Source organism: Hemitrygon akajei, chromosome 24 (assembly GCF_048418815.1).
Source record: "Hemitrygon akajei chromosome 24, sHemAka1.3, whole genome shotgun sequence".
In the NCBI taxonomy this organism is placed as follows: domain Eukaryota; kingdom Metazoa; phylum Chordata; class Chondrichthyes; order Myliobatiformes; family Dasyatidae; genus Hemitrygon; species Hemitrygon akajei.
In genome coordinates this window covers 9,901,357-9,917,652 of record NC_133147.1, presented here as the reverse complement: position 1 = coordinate 9,917,652, position 16,296 = coordinate 9,901,357, and the positions used below count along the sequence as shown (strand labels likewise).

Here is a 16,296-nt window from a genome sequence, read left to right as displayed (position 1 = left end):
TAAAAATCTACCTATAAAATAGCTAGATTCAAGTGTCGTGATATCTGCGGCAGAAAAATTGCGAAGCTTCTAGGAAACACAGAATCAGCCATACTCCAATTACTAGATTAATGGAAAAACTTACACTTGGACTATTGTACACATTTCTATCAGTTACACTCTCATTCTTCTGAAGTCCTAGGTAACTCTTAGACTAAGAGTCATAGAGTCACATAGCACTGAAACAGGCCATTCAGCCCATCTCATCCATGCTGGCCACACTCCCAGTGAGCTTGTCCTTGGTATCCAATTCTTCAGGGTGGCATGATATAGTAGAGGTTAGTGTTACACTATTGCAGCTCTTGTGACCTGGATTCAATTCTCTCTGCTGTCTATAAGGAGTTTCTACATTCTCCCCATGAACCACATGGGTTTCCTCTGGGTGCTCCAGTTTCCTCCCACAGTCCAAAGATATACAGGTTGGTAGGTTAATTGGTCACATGGGTCTAATAAGACGGCGTGGGCTAGTTGGTCCAAAGTGGCCTGTTACCACACTGTATCTCTAAACAAATAACTTCTCCAGATCTCGTCGACTCTGCACTCAGGCAAAATTTGCTTTCAAGACAAGGGCAATCAATATAACTGCGTCATTAGCCACTCTTTCCTGCTGACTTTCTCCACAGAGGCATCTATTCTTGAAGAATGGAAACATTTCTATTAGTTGTAACCAGCGTGAACTAATCCTGACAGTGACCACTATACAAAACAAAGCACACAAAAGTACTTCCACCGGAGGACAAGGAACCACACAGCCCTGTAACATAATGGAAGCATTCTTTCCTCTCTTCCTGCAGCTGGCGTAAATGGGAATGTATTTATCTCCGAGATCAGGTAGACAATAAGCAGCCTTCATTAGGCGTCATTTGGGAGACATAATCCAGGTGGGTGACTATGTCCACGGTCACTCTTCAGATCAGAAGTGGGTTGATTAACAGCCAGGAAGCACTGCATACATAGAAAGCCATTTAGAAAAAATTGTTGCTAACTCTCAGAGCTTTGCAAGACCTTAGCAGCTACATGCAGGCTTGTACGAAACAATTTTCCATCTATTTCCTTTTGCAGCATTGTTCATGTTCTCAAGGTGAATTGAATTGACTTTATTTCTTACATCCTTCACATACACGAGGAGTAAAAATCTTCGTGTTACGTCTCCGTGCAAATTATAGTAATTTGTAATAAATAGTATGTACAGTAAGATATACAAAAGAACAGGCAATATAGCTTAGAAATACAATTGTGTCAGTATGAATTAATCAGTCTGATGGCCTGGTGGAAGAAGCTGTCCCGGAGCCTGTTGGTCCTGGCTTTTATGCTGCGGTACCATTGCCCGGATGGTAGCAGTTGGAACAGTTTGTGGTTGGGGTGACTCCGGTCCCCAATGATCCTTCAGGCCCTTTTTATGCATCTGTTGCTGTAAATGTCCTGAATCATGGGAAGTTCACATCTACAGATGGGCTGGGCTGTCCGCACCACTCTCTGCAGAGTCCTGCGATTGAGGGAGGTACAGTTCCCATACCAGGCAGTGATGCAGCCAGTCAGGATGCTCTCGATCGTGCCCCTGTAGAAAGTCCTGAGGATTTGGGGACTCATGCCAAACTTCTTCAACGGTCTGAGATGAAAGAGGCGCTGTTGTGCTTTTTCTTCACTACTCCTGGTATGTACAGACCATGTGAGATCCTCAGTGCTGTGCATACCAAGGAAGTTAAAGCTGATCACCCTCTCAACCCCAGATGTCAATAGAGGTGATGTCAATAGATGTCAAGGTTTGAGATCCTCTGCATCAGGTTCTGAGCATGATGGGGATACTTAAGACTGTGATCTAAGCTAAGGTCAGTATGGTTGCATAGCAGTTAGCGTAACGCCTTACAGTACCAACCTCCAAGAGGACCACAGCCTTGTCAAAGGGTTTGGAGGCTTTCATGCCTCAATGACCCAGAGAGCTGTGCTGGCTGGAGTCAGGGTTCTTTGTTAGGGTTTGGTTCTTTGGTTTGGTTTGGTTCTTGTCAGGGTCACCCATGCCAAACAGGTCAAAGGGTAGAGGCCAGACTAAATAGCGAACCTCTAGTGCCTCTGGATTGGGAGGGTGGGGGGTTAAGTCCAGCGCCAGCAACCCTGACGGGTAAAACAACATTGTTACGGAAAATGAAGAATCCTTCTACATCCGACTGTCACGGTATTCCTGAGTCTCCAGCAGGACTTGCGTGACTGACAGGAGTGAAAACCAAGAGGAAGCTACTGACACGATGAAGGAAGCCTGAACTCCGCCAGAGATGGAGGATCTTCACTGCTGCCCAATGGCGTAATGGGCAGTACGTAAGTAACAGTGCCAGCAGTTGGGGTTCAATTCCAGCCACTGTCTGTGAGGAGTTTGTACTTTCTCCCCGCGACCGCGTGGGCATCCCTTGGATCCTCCAGTTCTCTTCCACAGTCCAAGGCGTACAGGTCAGGGATAGTAAGTTCTGGGCATGCACCAGAATCAAGGCAACATTTGCGGGCTGCCCCCCCCAACACACCCTCAGACTGTGTTGGTCGTTGATGTGAACGACACATTTCACTGTATGCTTTGATGTTACGATGTGCATGTGTCAAATAAAGCTAATCTTATCTCAATCAGGTTACATGGGGAAACAGAAAGGACCCACAAAAAGGGCAATGTTATGATGGTCATGGTGGAATTTCAACGCGATCTGATTGGTACTGGATGCCAAGAAATAGTATTTTTAGTATGCCTATAGACATATGCAAAATTATGAAGGGTATAGATAGGGTAAACGCAAACAGGGCTTTTCCACTGAGGTTCACTGTGGGACTGCAACTAGAGGTCATGGGTTAAGGGTGAAAGGTGAAAAGTTTAAGGGGAACGTGAGGGGAAACTTCTTCACTCAGAGCGTGATAAGAATTGATGCACCATCAATAACTCACGCCGATATCTCACTTCCTAAGTCTCGGCGTGAGTTATTGATGGTGCATCAATTTTATTGACTGAAAGTTACAACATGGAAACCGCTTTACGCCCAGAACGCCTAGACTTGGACCCCCGAGACCCTGGAGCAGCTCTTGCCTTTGAACACTGGCTGGTGTGCTTCCAATCGTACTTAGAGGAGGTTCGTGCCACCGACTCGGCTGTTCGGCACAAACTTCTCTTCTCGAGGGTCGCCCCAAAAGTTTATTCGTTCATCAGGGACATATCCACCTACGAGGAGGCGCTTGCCGCCCTCCAAAGACAGTACCTGCGGCCAGTAAATCCAGTTTATGCACGGCACCGCTTGGCAACGCGAAAACAGCGGCCTACGGAGTCGACTGCTGAATTTTTCCGCGAGTTACTGACCCTAGCGCGGGACTGTGACTGCAAAGCGCTCACAGCGGAACAGCATAAGGAACACTTGGTCCGAGACGCTTTTGTGACTGGGGTTCGGTCAGTGTGTATCCGCCTCTAAGTACGATTGGAAGCACACCAGCCAGTGTTCAAAGGCAAGAGCTGCTCCAGGGTCTCGGGGGTCCAAGTCTAGGCGTTCTGGGCGTAAAGCGGTTTCCATGTTGTAACTTTCAGTCAATAAAATTGATGCACCATCAATAACTCACGCCGAGACTTAGGAAGTGAGATATCGGCTTTTATTGACTGAAGAACACTACATCCTGGGGAAATGAGGGAGAGCAGCAGGCCACAGTCGCCTTTATACAGGGGTCTGTGGGAGGAGCCACAGGGGTAGTCAGCAGGGTCTTGGGAGGAGCCACAGGAGCAGTCAGACAGGTATATCTAGTTCACCACAGAGTGTGGAACAAGGTGCCAGAAAGTGATGCATGCGAGCTCGATTCCAATGTTTAACAGAATTTTGGATAGGTACATAGATGGGAGGGTTTTGGAGGGCTATGGTCCCAGTGCAGGTCGATGGGAGTAGGCAACTTAAATGGTTCAGCATGGATTAGATGCACCGGAGGGCCTGTTCCTGTGTTGTACTTTTCTATGACTCTATGAGATGGCTTCAAGCCTGCTAGGGAAATTCTGAATTGGTGTTGTGGAATGAGCCAGTTTTGATTAGGGAGCTTAAATAGAAGAACACTTAGGAGATGAACCATTTTACAACAGTTCACCCTGCAGTTTGAGAAGGAGAAGCTGAAATTGGAAGTGCCAGTATCACAGCTGAGTGAAGATAACTACAGAGGCATTGGAGAGGAACCGGTCGATGTTGACTGGATTGTTATGACAGTACAGCAGGAAAGGCTGGAGTCCCTGGGAGCAATTGGAAGATGCAGGGTAAGTTTATTCCAAAGAAGAGTAAACGAGCCAATAAAACAAAAGACGATACCAAAAGTAATTTCAGATATAGACAGAGGCAAAAGTGGACATTGGACCACTGGAAAATGATGTTGGAGAGGCAGTAATGTGGAACAAGGAAATGGCGGACAAACTGAGTAAGTACTTTCATTTATCTTCACTGTGGAAGACAGAAGCGAGATGCCTGAAATTCAAGAGAGTCAGGGCAGAAGAGAGTGCATTCGCTATTACTAAGGAGGTGTTTGGGAAGCAGAATGTTCTTAAGGTAGATAAAGAACCTGGACCAGATGGACTACACACTGAAGGGATTATGGAGGCATTAGTTGTGATAGTTCAAGAATCACTAGATTCTGGAATTGTTTCGGAGGTCAGGAAAGTCACAAATGTCATTCCACTCTTTAAGGATAACCCCAGAATCAAAGGATGCCCCTTTAGGTCTGAGATGAAGAGGAGTTTCTTCAGCCAGAGGGTGGTGAATCTGTGGAATTCATTGCTACCACGGGCTGAGGAGAACATGTGTATTTAAGGCAGAGACTAACATGTCCCTGATGGGTAAGGAGATTAAGGGTTATGAGGAGCTAGTAGGAGAATGGGGTTGTAAAAAGGTCAGCCCTGACTGAATGGCAGAAAAATCTCAATGGTCCAAATGGCCTAATTCTGCCCTTACATCTTATGGTCTAATGATGTAAACCAAGCACGTAGGGTTGAGCAGTTGGGCTCCACTGGCATCTGCTTTAGGAACTATCTCATGTCTTCACTAGTTTTCACAAGAGATCAGTAAATTATCACTGCATTAAGCTAGTGGCATCAGGACTTAGGTGCAATTTATATCAGTTTGTTCTCTTTTACACTCACGTAGAAAGACATTAATACCAAGTGAGCAACACGCTGCGATAGAACAACAGCAGAAATTGGTGTTCCTTAAATACTAACTTGCTGCATAACATAAAGTTACTCAGAGGCAGCCTATATCAACAAAACTATAAATCAAAACAAGTTTCGGGTGATAGTTTCATTTTCACTCTCTAATAACATGGCAGGAATAATCCTTTTGCAAAAGTAGCAATTAAATAGTAGTAGAGGATCGTGGGGTCTCCCTACCATCCATCAGGGACATTTATCAGGAGCGCTGCATACATTGGACATTGGGACATTGGAAAAATGTTGAATTTCCCAATGGGGATGAATAAAGTATCTATCTATCTATCTATCTATCTACACAGGGCACTTAGTATTATCAACGATCCCACCCGTCCATCCAGCATCCTCTGTGACTTTCTACCTTCAGGCAGGAGACTCCGATGCATAAAGACAAGAACGGTCAGGATGGGAAACAGTTTCTTCCCTCAGGCCGTTAGGATTCAGAACTCCCTGACGTATCGCATTTGAAGTGTCATTGGATAATTTGTTCTGTACCCGGCCATATTTAATTTATGCATTTTACTTTTGTTTATCTCTGCGTAATTCATTTGTAGATTTAATTCTTACTTTCCAAAGTTATTGTGTGTTATGTGTACTGCTGTGCTTTACACCCTGGCCCAGAGAAACATTGTCTCCTTCGACGGTATACGTGTATATAGTTAAACGACAATAAACTTGGCTTGACTTCTAAATCAGTAGGGGTAAAGGGATTTGGGAGTCCTTGTATAGGATTATCTAAAGAATAATTTTCAGGTGAGGAAGGCAAATGCAATGTTAGCATTCGTTCCAAGAAGACTGGAATATAAAAGCTAGGATGTAATATTGAAACTTTACAAAGCAAACATGAGGCTTCCAGTGGAGTATTGGAGCAGTTTTGAGCCCCTTATCTTAGAAAGGATGTGCTGAAACTGGAGACAGTTCAAAGGAGATTCAGGAAAATGATTCCAGGATTAAATGTCATCATACAAAGACTGTTTGATGGCTCTGGGCCTGTATTCACTAGAATTCAGAAGGATGAGGCATGACCTCAGAAGTCTATCGAATGGTGAAAAGCCTCAATAGAGTGGATGTGGAGAGGATGTTTCCTATGGTGGGGGAGTGTAAGACCAGAGGACACAGCCTCAGAATAGAGGGGTGTCCTTTTAGAATGGAGGTGTGGAGGAATTCCTTTAGCCAGAGAGTGATGAATCTGTAGAATTCTTTGCCACATGCAGCTGTGGAGGCCAAGTCTTTATGTATATTTAAGGCAGAGGCTGATAGATTCTTGATTGGACCGGGCATGAAGGATTTGGGGAGAAGGCAGGAGATTGGGGCTGAGAAAAAATGGATCAGCCATTATGAAATGATGGAGCAGACTCGATGGGCAAAATGGCGGAATCTGCTCCTATATCTTTTGGTCTTATGGTCTTCCTTATAACTCAGGTCCTCTAGTCCCAGCAACATCCTTGTAAATTTTCTCTGTACTCTTTCAACCTTATCTACTTCTTTCCTGTAGGTAGGTGGCCAAAACTCCACATGCTGCTCCAAATTAGGCCTCACCAATGTCTTAAACACCTTCAACATAACACACCATCTCCTGTGCTCAGTACTGTGATTTATGAAAGCCAACGTGCAAAAAGCTTTCTTTACGACCCTGTCCACCTGTGACACCACTTTGAATGAATTATAGACCTGTGTTCCCAGATCCCCTTGTTCTACCACACTCCTCAGTGCCCTCCTGTTCACTGTGTGAGGCCTACCCTGGCTGGTCTAACCGAAGTGCAAACCACACTTTTCTGTATTAAATTCCATCTGCCACTTTCCAGCCCGTTCTTCCAGGTGGTGCAGATGCCTCTGCAAGGGAGCACGACAGCCTTCCTCGCTGTCCACTACACCCCCAATCTTGGTGTCATCTGCAGATTTGCTGATCCACCTAACCACATTATCATCCAGATCGTTGATATAGCTGATAGACAACAAAGGACCCAGCACCGATCCCTGTGGCACTCCACTAGTCACAGGCCTCCACTCAGAGAGGCAACCAGCTACTACCTCTCTCTGGCTTCCCCCACAAAACCAATCTAATTCACTACCTCATCTTGAATGCCAAGCAACTAAACCTTCTTGACCAACCTCCCATGCAGGACCTTGTCAAATGCCTTGCTGAAGTCCATGTAGACTTCACTGCCTTGTTTTCATCAACATTCCTGGTAACTTCCTCGAAAAGCTCTATAAGGTTGTTGAGACATGACTTACCATGTACAAAGCCATGCTGACTATCCTTAATCAGTCAATATCTATCCAAGTAATCATATAACCAGTCCCTGAGAATACATTCCAATCATTTCAATCAGTGACGTCAGGCTCACTGGCCTATTATTTCCTGGTTATATTTAGAGCCTTTCTTAACAGCGGAACAACATTGGCTATCTGATGCACCATCAATAACTCTCGGAGACAGGAAGTGAACGATAGGCTTTTATAAGCAGCAAAAGGGAGCACGACATCTCGGAGACTGAGGGAGGAGCAATGCCCCAATCGCCTTTATACAGGGGTCTGTGGAAGGAGCCACAGGAGCAGTCAGCAGAGGGGCGTGTCCAGACTGGTATATATAGTTTACCGCACTATCCTCCCATTCTCCAGCACCTCACCTGTCATGGAAGATGATTTAAACATCTCTGTTAGGGGCCCAGCAATTTCTGCACTTGAATACGTACACAACGCTGGAAGAACTCAGCAGGTCAGGCAGCATCCATGAGAAAAGAGTAGCCAACGTTTTGGGCCAAGACCCTTCAGGAAAGGGGGGAAGAGAGGGCCGAAGCCCAGTAATAGAGATAGGGGAGGGGGTAGGGCCTAGAGGCGCCAGGTGGAAAACCAATCAGAGGAAAGATAAAGGGGGAAGGGGAGAAGATACGCATGAAAGAACTGTAGAGATAAAGAAGCAGAAAGTTGAAAGGGGAGAGAGGCAGAGAGGGACCTGGGATAGGGGAAGGGGGAGGGGTAGGGAATTACTGGAAATTGGAGAATTCAATGTTCATGAACCGTTGGCTACTCTTTTCTCACGGATGCTGCCTGACCTGCTGAGTTCTTCCAGCGTTGTGTACGTATTCTTTGATCCACAGCATCTGCAGTTGTATTTCTGTGTTTTAATTTTTGCTCTCGCCGCCTGCAGGATCCAAGTAAACACCTTGTCAGGTCCTGGGGATTCATCCACCCTGACTTGCCTGAGCAAACACCTCCTCTGTAATCTGTGTAGAGTCCATGAAGGCAATGCAGTTTTGTCTCACTTCTACAGATCGAGTGTCCTTCCCCTGAGTAAATAGAAATGCAAAATACCCATCTTGTGTATGCTTTTATGCATTGATTTGCTGCCACATAATTGGCTGACTAGATACTTGCATTAATGAACAGGTGTACTGGAATACCTAAAGCACCGACCACTGAGTGTGTGTGTTAAATTGTGAATCAGGGAGCTCTTGGCTATGATATTGAAACTGTAAAGTCAAAATTATGCGGCAGCAACTCAATGCATTAAAGCCTGCACAGCATACACAGGACGGAGGAGATCTTAGATGAATGAACTACTTTGAGATTCATGTTCTTACAGGCCTTCACAGGAAAATAAAGAAATGCAATAGAATTTATGAAAAACATAAAGTCTTGTTCATTCATTGTACTGAATTTCTACAACCACTACCTTGTGTGTTATCTGCTACTGCACTGCTACAATCTTTTCGTATGTTTACACGTTCTGTGACGTCAGGAGTTTAATTCTCCTGCCAACCCACAAAAACATTGTTATCAAATGTCTTGTAAAAGCTTTGAGCTGTAACATCTGTTGGCAGCACACAACAGAATTGGAGACCGTGGAGTAAATGTCTGAGATGTCTCTCTTACCAGTATTTCCACTTCCAAAAATTACCCAAAGCCCGAAAAGGGATTTGTATCCAGGTAAGAGCTCGATCTATCATTCCCACTTTCTGTTTTCCACAGGGATCGCTCCCTACCCACCTCCCTTGTCCACTCGTCCCTCTCCAGTCATCTCCCTCCTGGCACTTACCCTTGCAAGCGGAACAACTGCTGCGCCTGCCCCTACGCCTCCTCCCTCACTACTATCCAGGGCCCCAAGCAGTCCTTCCAGGTGAGGCAACTCTTCACCTGTGAGTCTGTTGCAGCCATCTTCAGTATCCAGGGCCTCCTACATACCGGTGAGACCCGACGTAGATTGGGAGACTGCTTCGTCAAGCACCGACCCTCTGTCCAGCAGTAAAAGCGGAATCTCCCAGTGGCCATCCACTCTAATTCCACTTCCCATTCCCATTCTGGCATGTCAGTGCATGTCCTCCTTTATTGCCTTAATGAGTTCACACTCAGGTTGGAGGAACAACACCTTATATTCTGTCTGGGTAGCCTACAACACGAACATCGATTTCTCCTTCCCTTAATTCTCCCCTTCACCATTCCCCATCCTCGTTTCCCTCACCTTATCTCCTAACCTGCCCATCACCTCCTTCTGGTGCTCCTCTCCCTTCCCTTTTTTCATGGTCTTCTATCATCTGATATCAGATTCCCCCTTCTCCAGCCTTTATCTCTTCCAGCAATCAACATACCCAGCTCTTTACTTCACCCTAACCCCCTCCCAGTTTCACCTGCCACCTTGTACTTCTTCCTCCCCTTCCCCCACCTTCTTCATCTGACTTCTCCTCTTTCCTTCCAGTCCTGAAGAAAGGCCTCAGCCCAAAACGTCGACTTTTTACTCTTTTCCATGGATGCTGCCCGGCCTTCTGAGTTCCTCCAGCATTTTGTGGGTGTTGCTTGGATTTCCAGCATCTGCAGACTTTGTCGTGTTCCTGTACCTATCTGTATTTATTTATTTATTAAGTACTTTTTTTGTATTTGCATATATTGTCCTCTTTTGCACATTGATCGTTTGTCAGTCTTTGTGTGTGGTTTTCATTGATTCTAATGTATTTCTTTGTTCTACTGTGAATGCTTGCAAGAAAATGAATCTCAGGGTTGTACACTGTGACATATTCAAAGTTCAAAGTAAATTTTATTATCTGAGTAAATATACGTCACCATTTACAACTCTGAGATTCACCTTCTTGTGGGCATACTCGGCAAATCTATAGAATAGTGACCATAACAGGATCAGTGAAAGATCAACCAGAGTGCAGAGGACAACAAACGGTGCAAATGCAAATATAAATAAATAGCAATAAATAACGAGAACATGAGATAATGAAATAAACAGTCCTTAAGGTGAGATCATTGGTTGTGGGAACATTTCAATGATGGGGCAAGTGAAGTTATCCCCATTTTAGAAACATAGAAAACCTACGGCCCACAAAGCTGTGCCGAAAATGCCCTTATCTTAGAAATTACCCTGGGTTACCCATAGCCCTCTATTTTTCTGAGCTCCACGTACCTGTCCAGGAGTCTCTTAAAAGACCCTATCGTATCCACCACCACCACCATCGCTGGCAGCCCATTCCACACACTCACCATTCTCTGCGTAAAAAAATTACCCCTGACATCTACTGTGTACCTGCTTCCAAGAGCCTGATGGCTGGGGGGTAGTAACTGTTCCTGAACCTGGAGGTGTGAGTCCTGAGGCTCCTGTACCTTAGGTAGTAGCAAGAAGAGATCATGACCTGAGTTGTGGGGGTCCCCGATGATGGATGCTGATTTCCTACGACTGTGTTTTATGTAGATGTGCTTAATGGTGGGAGGGCTTTTCTTGTGATGGACTGGGCTGAATCCAATACCTTTTGTAGGATTTTCCATTCGTCAGCATTGGTGTTTCCATACCAGGCCTTGATGTTTCCATACCAGGCCTTGATGCTGTCCATACCAGGTGTTTCCTTACCAGCCCGTGATACTGTCAGCCAACACACTCTCCAAAACACATCTATAGATCTAAGTTTGTCAAAGTTTAGATGGCATGCTGAATCTCCACAAACTCCTAAGGAAGTACAGATGGTACCGAGCTTTACACACTGGGCCCTTCACGTAACATGTCTGGGACGGATCCTGGGCCACATATGTACTTTGATAATGAACTTATATTAAGTTTACTTTGAACCTTGTAGCTGTTGATATATGCTTAGCCAATTCAATACTACATGTCCCCAGATAGAGCTGACAAACATTCTCAATGTGCCCACAACAATTTCTCAGTGTGGAAAGTGAACTGACCCACACAGCTGTGACCAGGAATGTATGTGATTAACTTTCCAAAGACCCGTATTGTTAGACTTGTGTGACAGTTCCATAAAAACACAATTTTCACCGTTGTAACAGAATGAGGGGGAGATGTGATAGAGGTACACAAAATTATGAGGGGCATAGATAGGGTAAATGCAAGCAGGTTTTTCCCACTGAGCTTGGGTGAGACTAGAACTAGAGGACATGGGTTAAGGGTGAAAGGTGGAATATTTAAGGGGAACAGGAGTGGGAACTTTTTCACTCAGAGCATGCTGAGAGTGTACAACGAGCTGCCAATGGAAGTGATGGATATGGGTTCAACCTCAGCATGGCCTCTTACCTCTCCTCATCTGCCTACCACCTCCTCCTGGGTCCCCTCCTCCTATCCTTTCTCCTTTGCTCCACTCACCTCTCCTATCAGATTTCTTCTTCTCCAGCTCTTGACCATTCCCACCAACTTGGCTTCACCTCTCACCTTCCGGTCAGCCTCCTTCCCTTCCTCCACATTTTTTTTTATTCTGGCATCTTTCCCCCTCCCTTCTCAATCCTGAAGAAGGGTCTCAGCCTGTAACATCGACGGTTTATTCATTTCCATAGATGCTGCCTGACCTGCTGAGTTCCTCCAGCACTTTGTGTGAGTTCCCTGGGATTTCCAGCATCTGCAGAATCTCCTGTGTTTATTTTCAGTGCTGTTTGTTTTCTTTTAAAAATATGCTTGATTTAATTGTACAATATGTAGAACATTTCATATGTACAGTATCTCTCCCAATATTATGTCTCAGAGACTAAGTAGCAATGATTCACACAATTAAAATTGTTGTCAAATCCCAGGAATATAATTAATTCTTTCATTATTTGTTCCTCAGACCAGATTGGATAAAACTATTTGCAGAGGAACGTCACTGGCAATTACTGTATGGTTTTGCTTAACGCGTAGGTGGAACACTCTTATCTAATGATTATCGCCTTGTCGTGGTGAGTTCCTGGGATCTCCAGAGCAATGCTGCCTGGATCTTAGCTCCTGGTAGGATCTCCCATGGCAGCAAGATCAAGATCACGCGGGAGGTTCCAGTCAAAGAACATTCCAACCAAGGTCTTGACACGAAAAGTTGACTGTTTATTCATTTCCATAGATGCTGCCTGACCTTCTGAGTTCCTCCAGCATTTTGTGTGTGTTGCTCTGGATTTCCAGCGTCTGCAGACTTTCTCCTGTTTATAGCTTCCTTTTCGGTCTGTTGATTGTCACCTTCCTCTGCGTTACCGGGTAGGCTGCGTTTGTGGAGTTACAGAGTCACACAACATAGAAACAGGCCCTTCGGCCCAGCTGCTCTATACTGACCAAGATACCCATCCAAGCTAGTGCCATATGGCCCATAATCTTTCCAATCTACCTACCCATCCAAGTGTCTTTTAAAAGTTGTTATTGCACCTACCTTAACAGTTGCTTCTGGCAGCTTGTTCCAAGCTCCATTTCAATGTGGATTGGAAGGTGTATGAGACTGCACAACTCCTCTGCTTTAACAGGAAGTATACTCAGTGTGGAGAGTGGAGTCCTGTTCTTCCCCCCACCATTTAAAAAATTGACTACCGAAGGCAACAAAATGAGGCCACAGTCATAAAACTAAATTAACTCTATTTCAACCTCAAAGGAAGCCACAATTACTGCTTTTATAATCCAGTCACCATTTTATCAAACGGATACCAAGAGATGTTCAAAGAGAAAAAAAATTACACTCAGTGGCCACTTTATTAGATACTCCTGTACCTAATAAACTGGCCTGTGAGTTTCTCTTCATGGTCTTTAGCTGCAGTAGCCCATCCTCTTCAAGGTTCGGCATGCTGTGCGTTCAGAGATGCCCTTCTGCACACCACTGTTGTAACACGTGGTTATTTGAGTTACTGTCACCTTCCTGTCAGCTTGAACCAGTCTGGCCATTCTCCTCTGACCTCTGTCATTAACAAAAGGTTTTTGCCCACAGAATTGCTGCTCACTGGATGTTTCTTTTTTTGTTTTACACACCATTCTCCTGTAAACCCGAAAACCTGTGCATGAAAATCCTGACGATGAGCAGTTTCTGAGATACTCAAACCTCCCCATCTGGCACCAACAACCATTCCACAGTCAAAGTCATTTAGATCACATTTCTGAACACCAACTGAACCTCCTGACCATGTCTGCATGCTTTTACATATTGAGTTGCTGCCACATGATTGGCTGATTAAACATTTGCATTAACGGACAGATATATCTGTCTACCTAATAAAGCGGCCACTGAGTGTTTGTAGGATAGAGAACAAAAGCCAGGAGATGCCCTACAAAGGGAGGAGTGTAGAGAGATAGAGTACACTATACAACCTCCTCCTATAACTCAGGGTCTCAGGACTTGACAACATACTTGTAATTTTTCTTTGGTGTGATGTGAGGGTAAGGGTAAGATGAGTGAACACACACCAGTCCTCATAGAGGAAGGAGTGAGTAATTTCAAGCTCCTGGGTTTTAACATTACTGAGGACCTAACCTGGTCCCAACACATCGATGTGGCTATAAAGAAGGAAAGGCAGAGGCTATATTTTATTAGGAGTTTAAGGAGATTTGGTGTGTCACCAAAATCACTCAACCTTCAACAGATGTACCGTGGAGAGCATTCTGACTGGCTGCGTCAACACCTGGTACTAGAGGTGGTGGGGGGGTGTCTACTGCACAGGATCAAAGTAAACGGCAGGGAGTTGTAAAGTTAGTCAGCTCCATCATGGGCACTAGTCTCCACAGTATCCAGGGCATCTTCAAGGAGCAATGCCTCAGAAAGGTGTTGTCCATCATTAAGGACCCCCATCACCCAGGACATGCCCTCAGATACAGTAGACAAACCCAGCAGATTCACAGATGAAGTGTTGTCTCACCTGGAAGGTCTGTTTGGGGCCTTGAATGGAGCTGAGGGAGGGGGTGTATGGACAGGTTATGTTAAGTGCTCTGTGGTCCTTTTAAACATTTGCATAATTTAATTGTACAATGTGTAGAACATTTCATATATATCTCTCCCAATGTTATATCTCAGAGTACGTAATAATGATTCACACAATTAAAATTGTTGTCAAATCCCACAAACGTAATTAACTCCCTTCATTATCTGTTCATCAGACCAGATTGGATAAAACTATTTGATTGCAGAGGAACTTGACAGCCAATTACTGATGTTTTTGTTTAACGTTTAGGTGGAAAGCTCTTCTCCAAGGATCATCACCTTGACGTGGTGTGAGGCTTGTAGGTGCCTGAGATCCTGAGTGATGCTGTCTGGAGCTTGGCTCCTGGTAGGGTCTCCCGTGGTGGCAAGGTCAAGAGGGAGGTTTCGGACAGAGGGCGAACCAACCAAAACTTCGGCGGTGGGCTGGTGGAAGATGATGACACATCACAACGGCAGAGAAATCAGAGAAAGGTTGCAGCAGCGAAGACTCCCCAGTCACCTTGCATTCCATACCACTGGACCCTGACCCTTATCTGTCAAGGACCATGTGGTGGCTGCCCGTGTATCAGCCTCCCCACATTAAACAAAGTCACACACAGTCCCTTAGGAGAACATCACACTCGACTTGAGTGATCGCACTGCTACTACTAGGTGGAACATTGTGTCCTTCAGTAAAAACAATGCAACATATTTACGAGATGTTCCTGGTACTGTTACCCTGATGACATTACGTACTTTGCCTCGGGTTAACTCAATTCTACTTTTGAAAATGAAGACTCTTTGACGTGAAACATTAACTCTTCTTCGTTCATAACTTCCCCCTGACTCGGCGAGTGTCCCTTTTGAAAGCCCCCTGTCCTGATCAGTTGATGAAATTGGCAATGTATCAGAATCAGGTCTAACATCACCAGCATATGTCGTGAAACTTGTTAACTTATCAGCAGCAGTACGATATAATACCTGATAAATATTTTTAAAAACTGTGAAGTACGTATATAAAATAGTTAGACAAGTAGTGCAAAAAAGAAAATAAAAAAGTAGTTTCCACTGAGGTCAGGGGAGAAAAAAAACCAGAGGACATGGGTTAAGGGTGAAGGGGGAAAAGTTTAAAGGAAACATTGGGGGAGCTTCTTCACACATAGAGTGGTGGGAGTGTGGAATGAGCTGCCAGATGAAGTGGTGAATGTGGGCTCACTTTTGACATTTAAGAAAAACTTGGACAGGTATATGGATGAGAGAGTCGGGCAGCATCTGTTGAGAGGAGCAGTCAACGTTTCGGGTCTTGGCCCGAAAAGTTGACTGCTCCCTTCAACGGATGCTGCCCGACCTGCAGAGTTCATCCAGTTTTTTTAACATCTTGATTTGACCACAGCATCCGCAGTATACTTTGTGTTTACTATGGATGAGAGGGATTTGGAGGGATATGGCCCAGGTGCAGGTCAGTGGGACTAGGCAGAAAAGTGGTTCGGCACAGCCAAGAAGGGCCAAAAGGCCTGTTTCTGTGCTGTAATGTTCTATGGTTCTATGGTTCTAGTGAGGTAGCGTTCATGGGTTCAATGTCCATTCAGAAATCGGATGGCAGAGGGGAAGAAGCTGTTCCTGAATCATTGAGTGTGTACCTTTAGGCTCCTGTACCTCCTCCCTGATGGTAGCAATGAGAACAAGGCACGTCCTGGGTGGTAGGGGTCCTTAATGATGGATGCCCCCTTTTTGAGGCATCGCTCCTTGAAGCTGTCCTGGATACTCTGGAGGCTGGTGCCCATAAAGGACCTGACTAATTTTTTAACTCTCTGCAGCTGACTTCAATCCTGTGCAGTAGCCCCCCCCCCCCCCCCCCCAAACCAGATGGTGATGCAAACAGTTAGAATGCTCTCCACGGTACATCTGTAGAAATTTGCAAGTGTCTTTGTT

At 45.1% G+C, this 16,296-nt stretch overlaps 1 long non-coding RNA gene across 2 annotated transcripts in view; it reads left to right on the top strand.

Annotated features, from left to right (window-relative positions):
- LOC140715859 (uncharacterized) overlaps positions 1-14,286 on the top strand; it is a 60,678-nt gene extending 46,392 nt beyond the window's left edge. For both annotated transcript variants that reach the window (XR_012096195.1, XR_012096194.1), the window contains exon 3: positions 12,289-14,286. This is a non-coding gene — a long non-coding RNA (uncharacterized lncRNA). The remainder of the gene's footprint in view (positions 1-12,288) is intronic.
- The last annotated feature ends 2,010 nt before the right edge of the window (positions 14,287-16,296 follow it).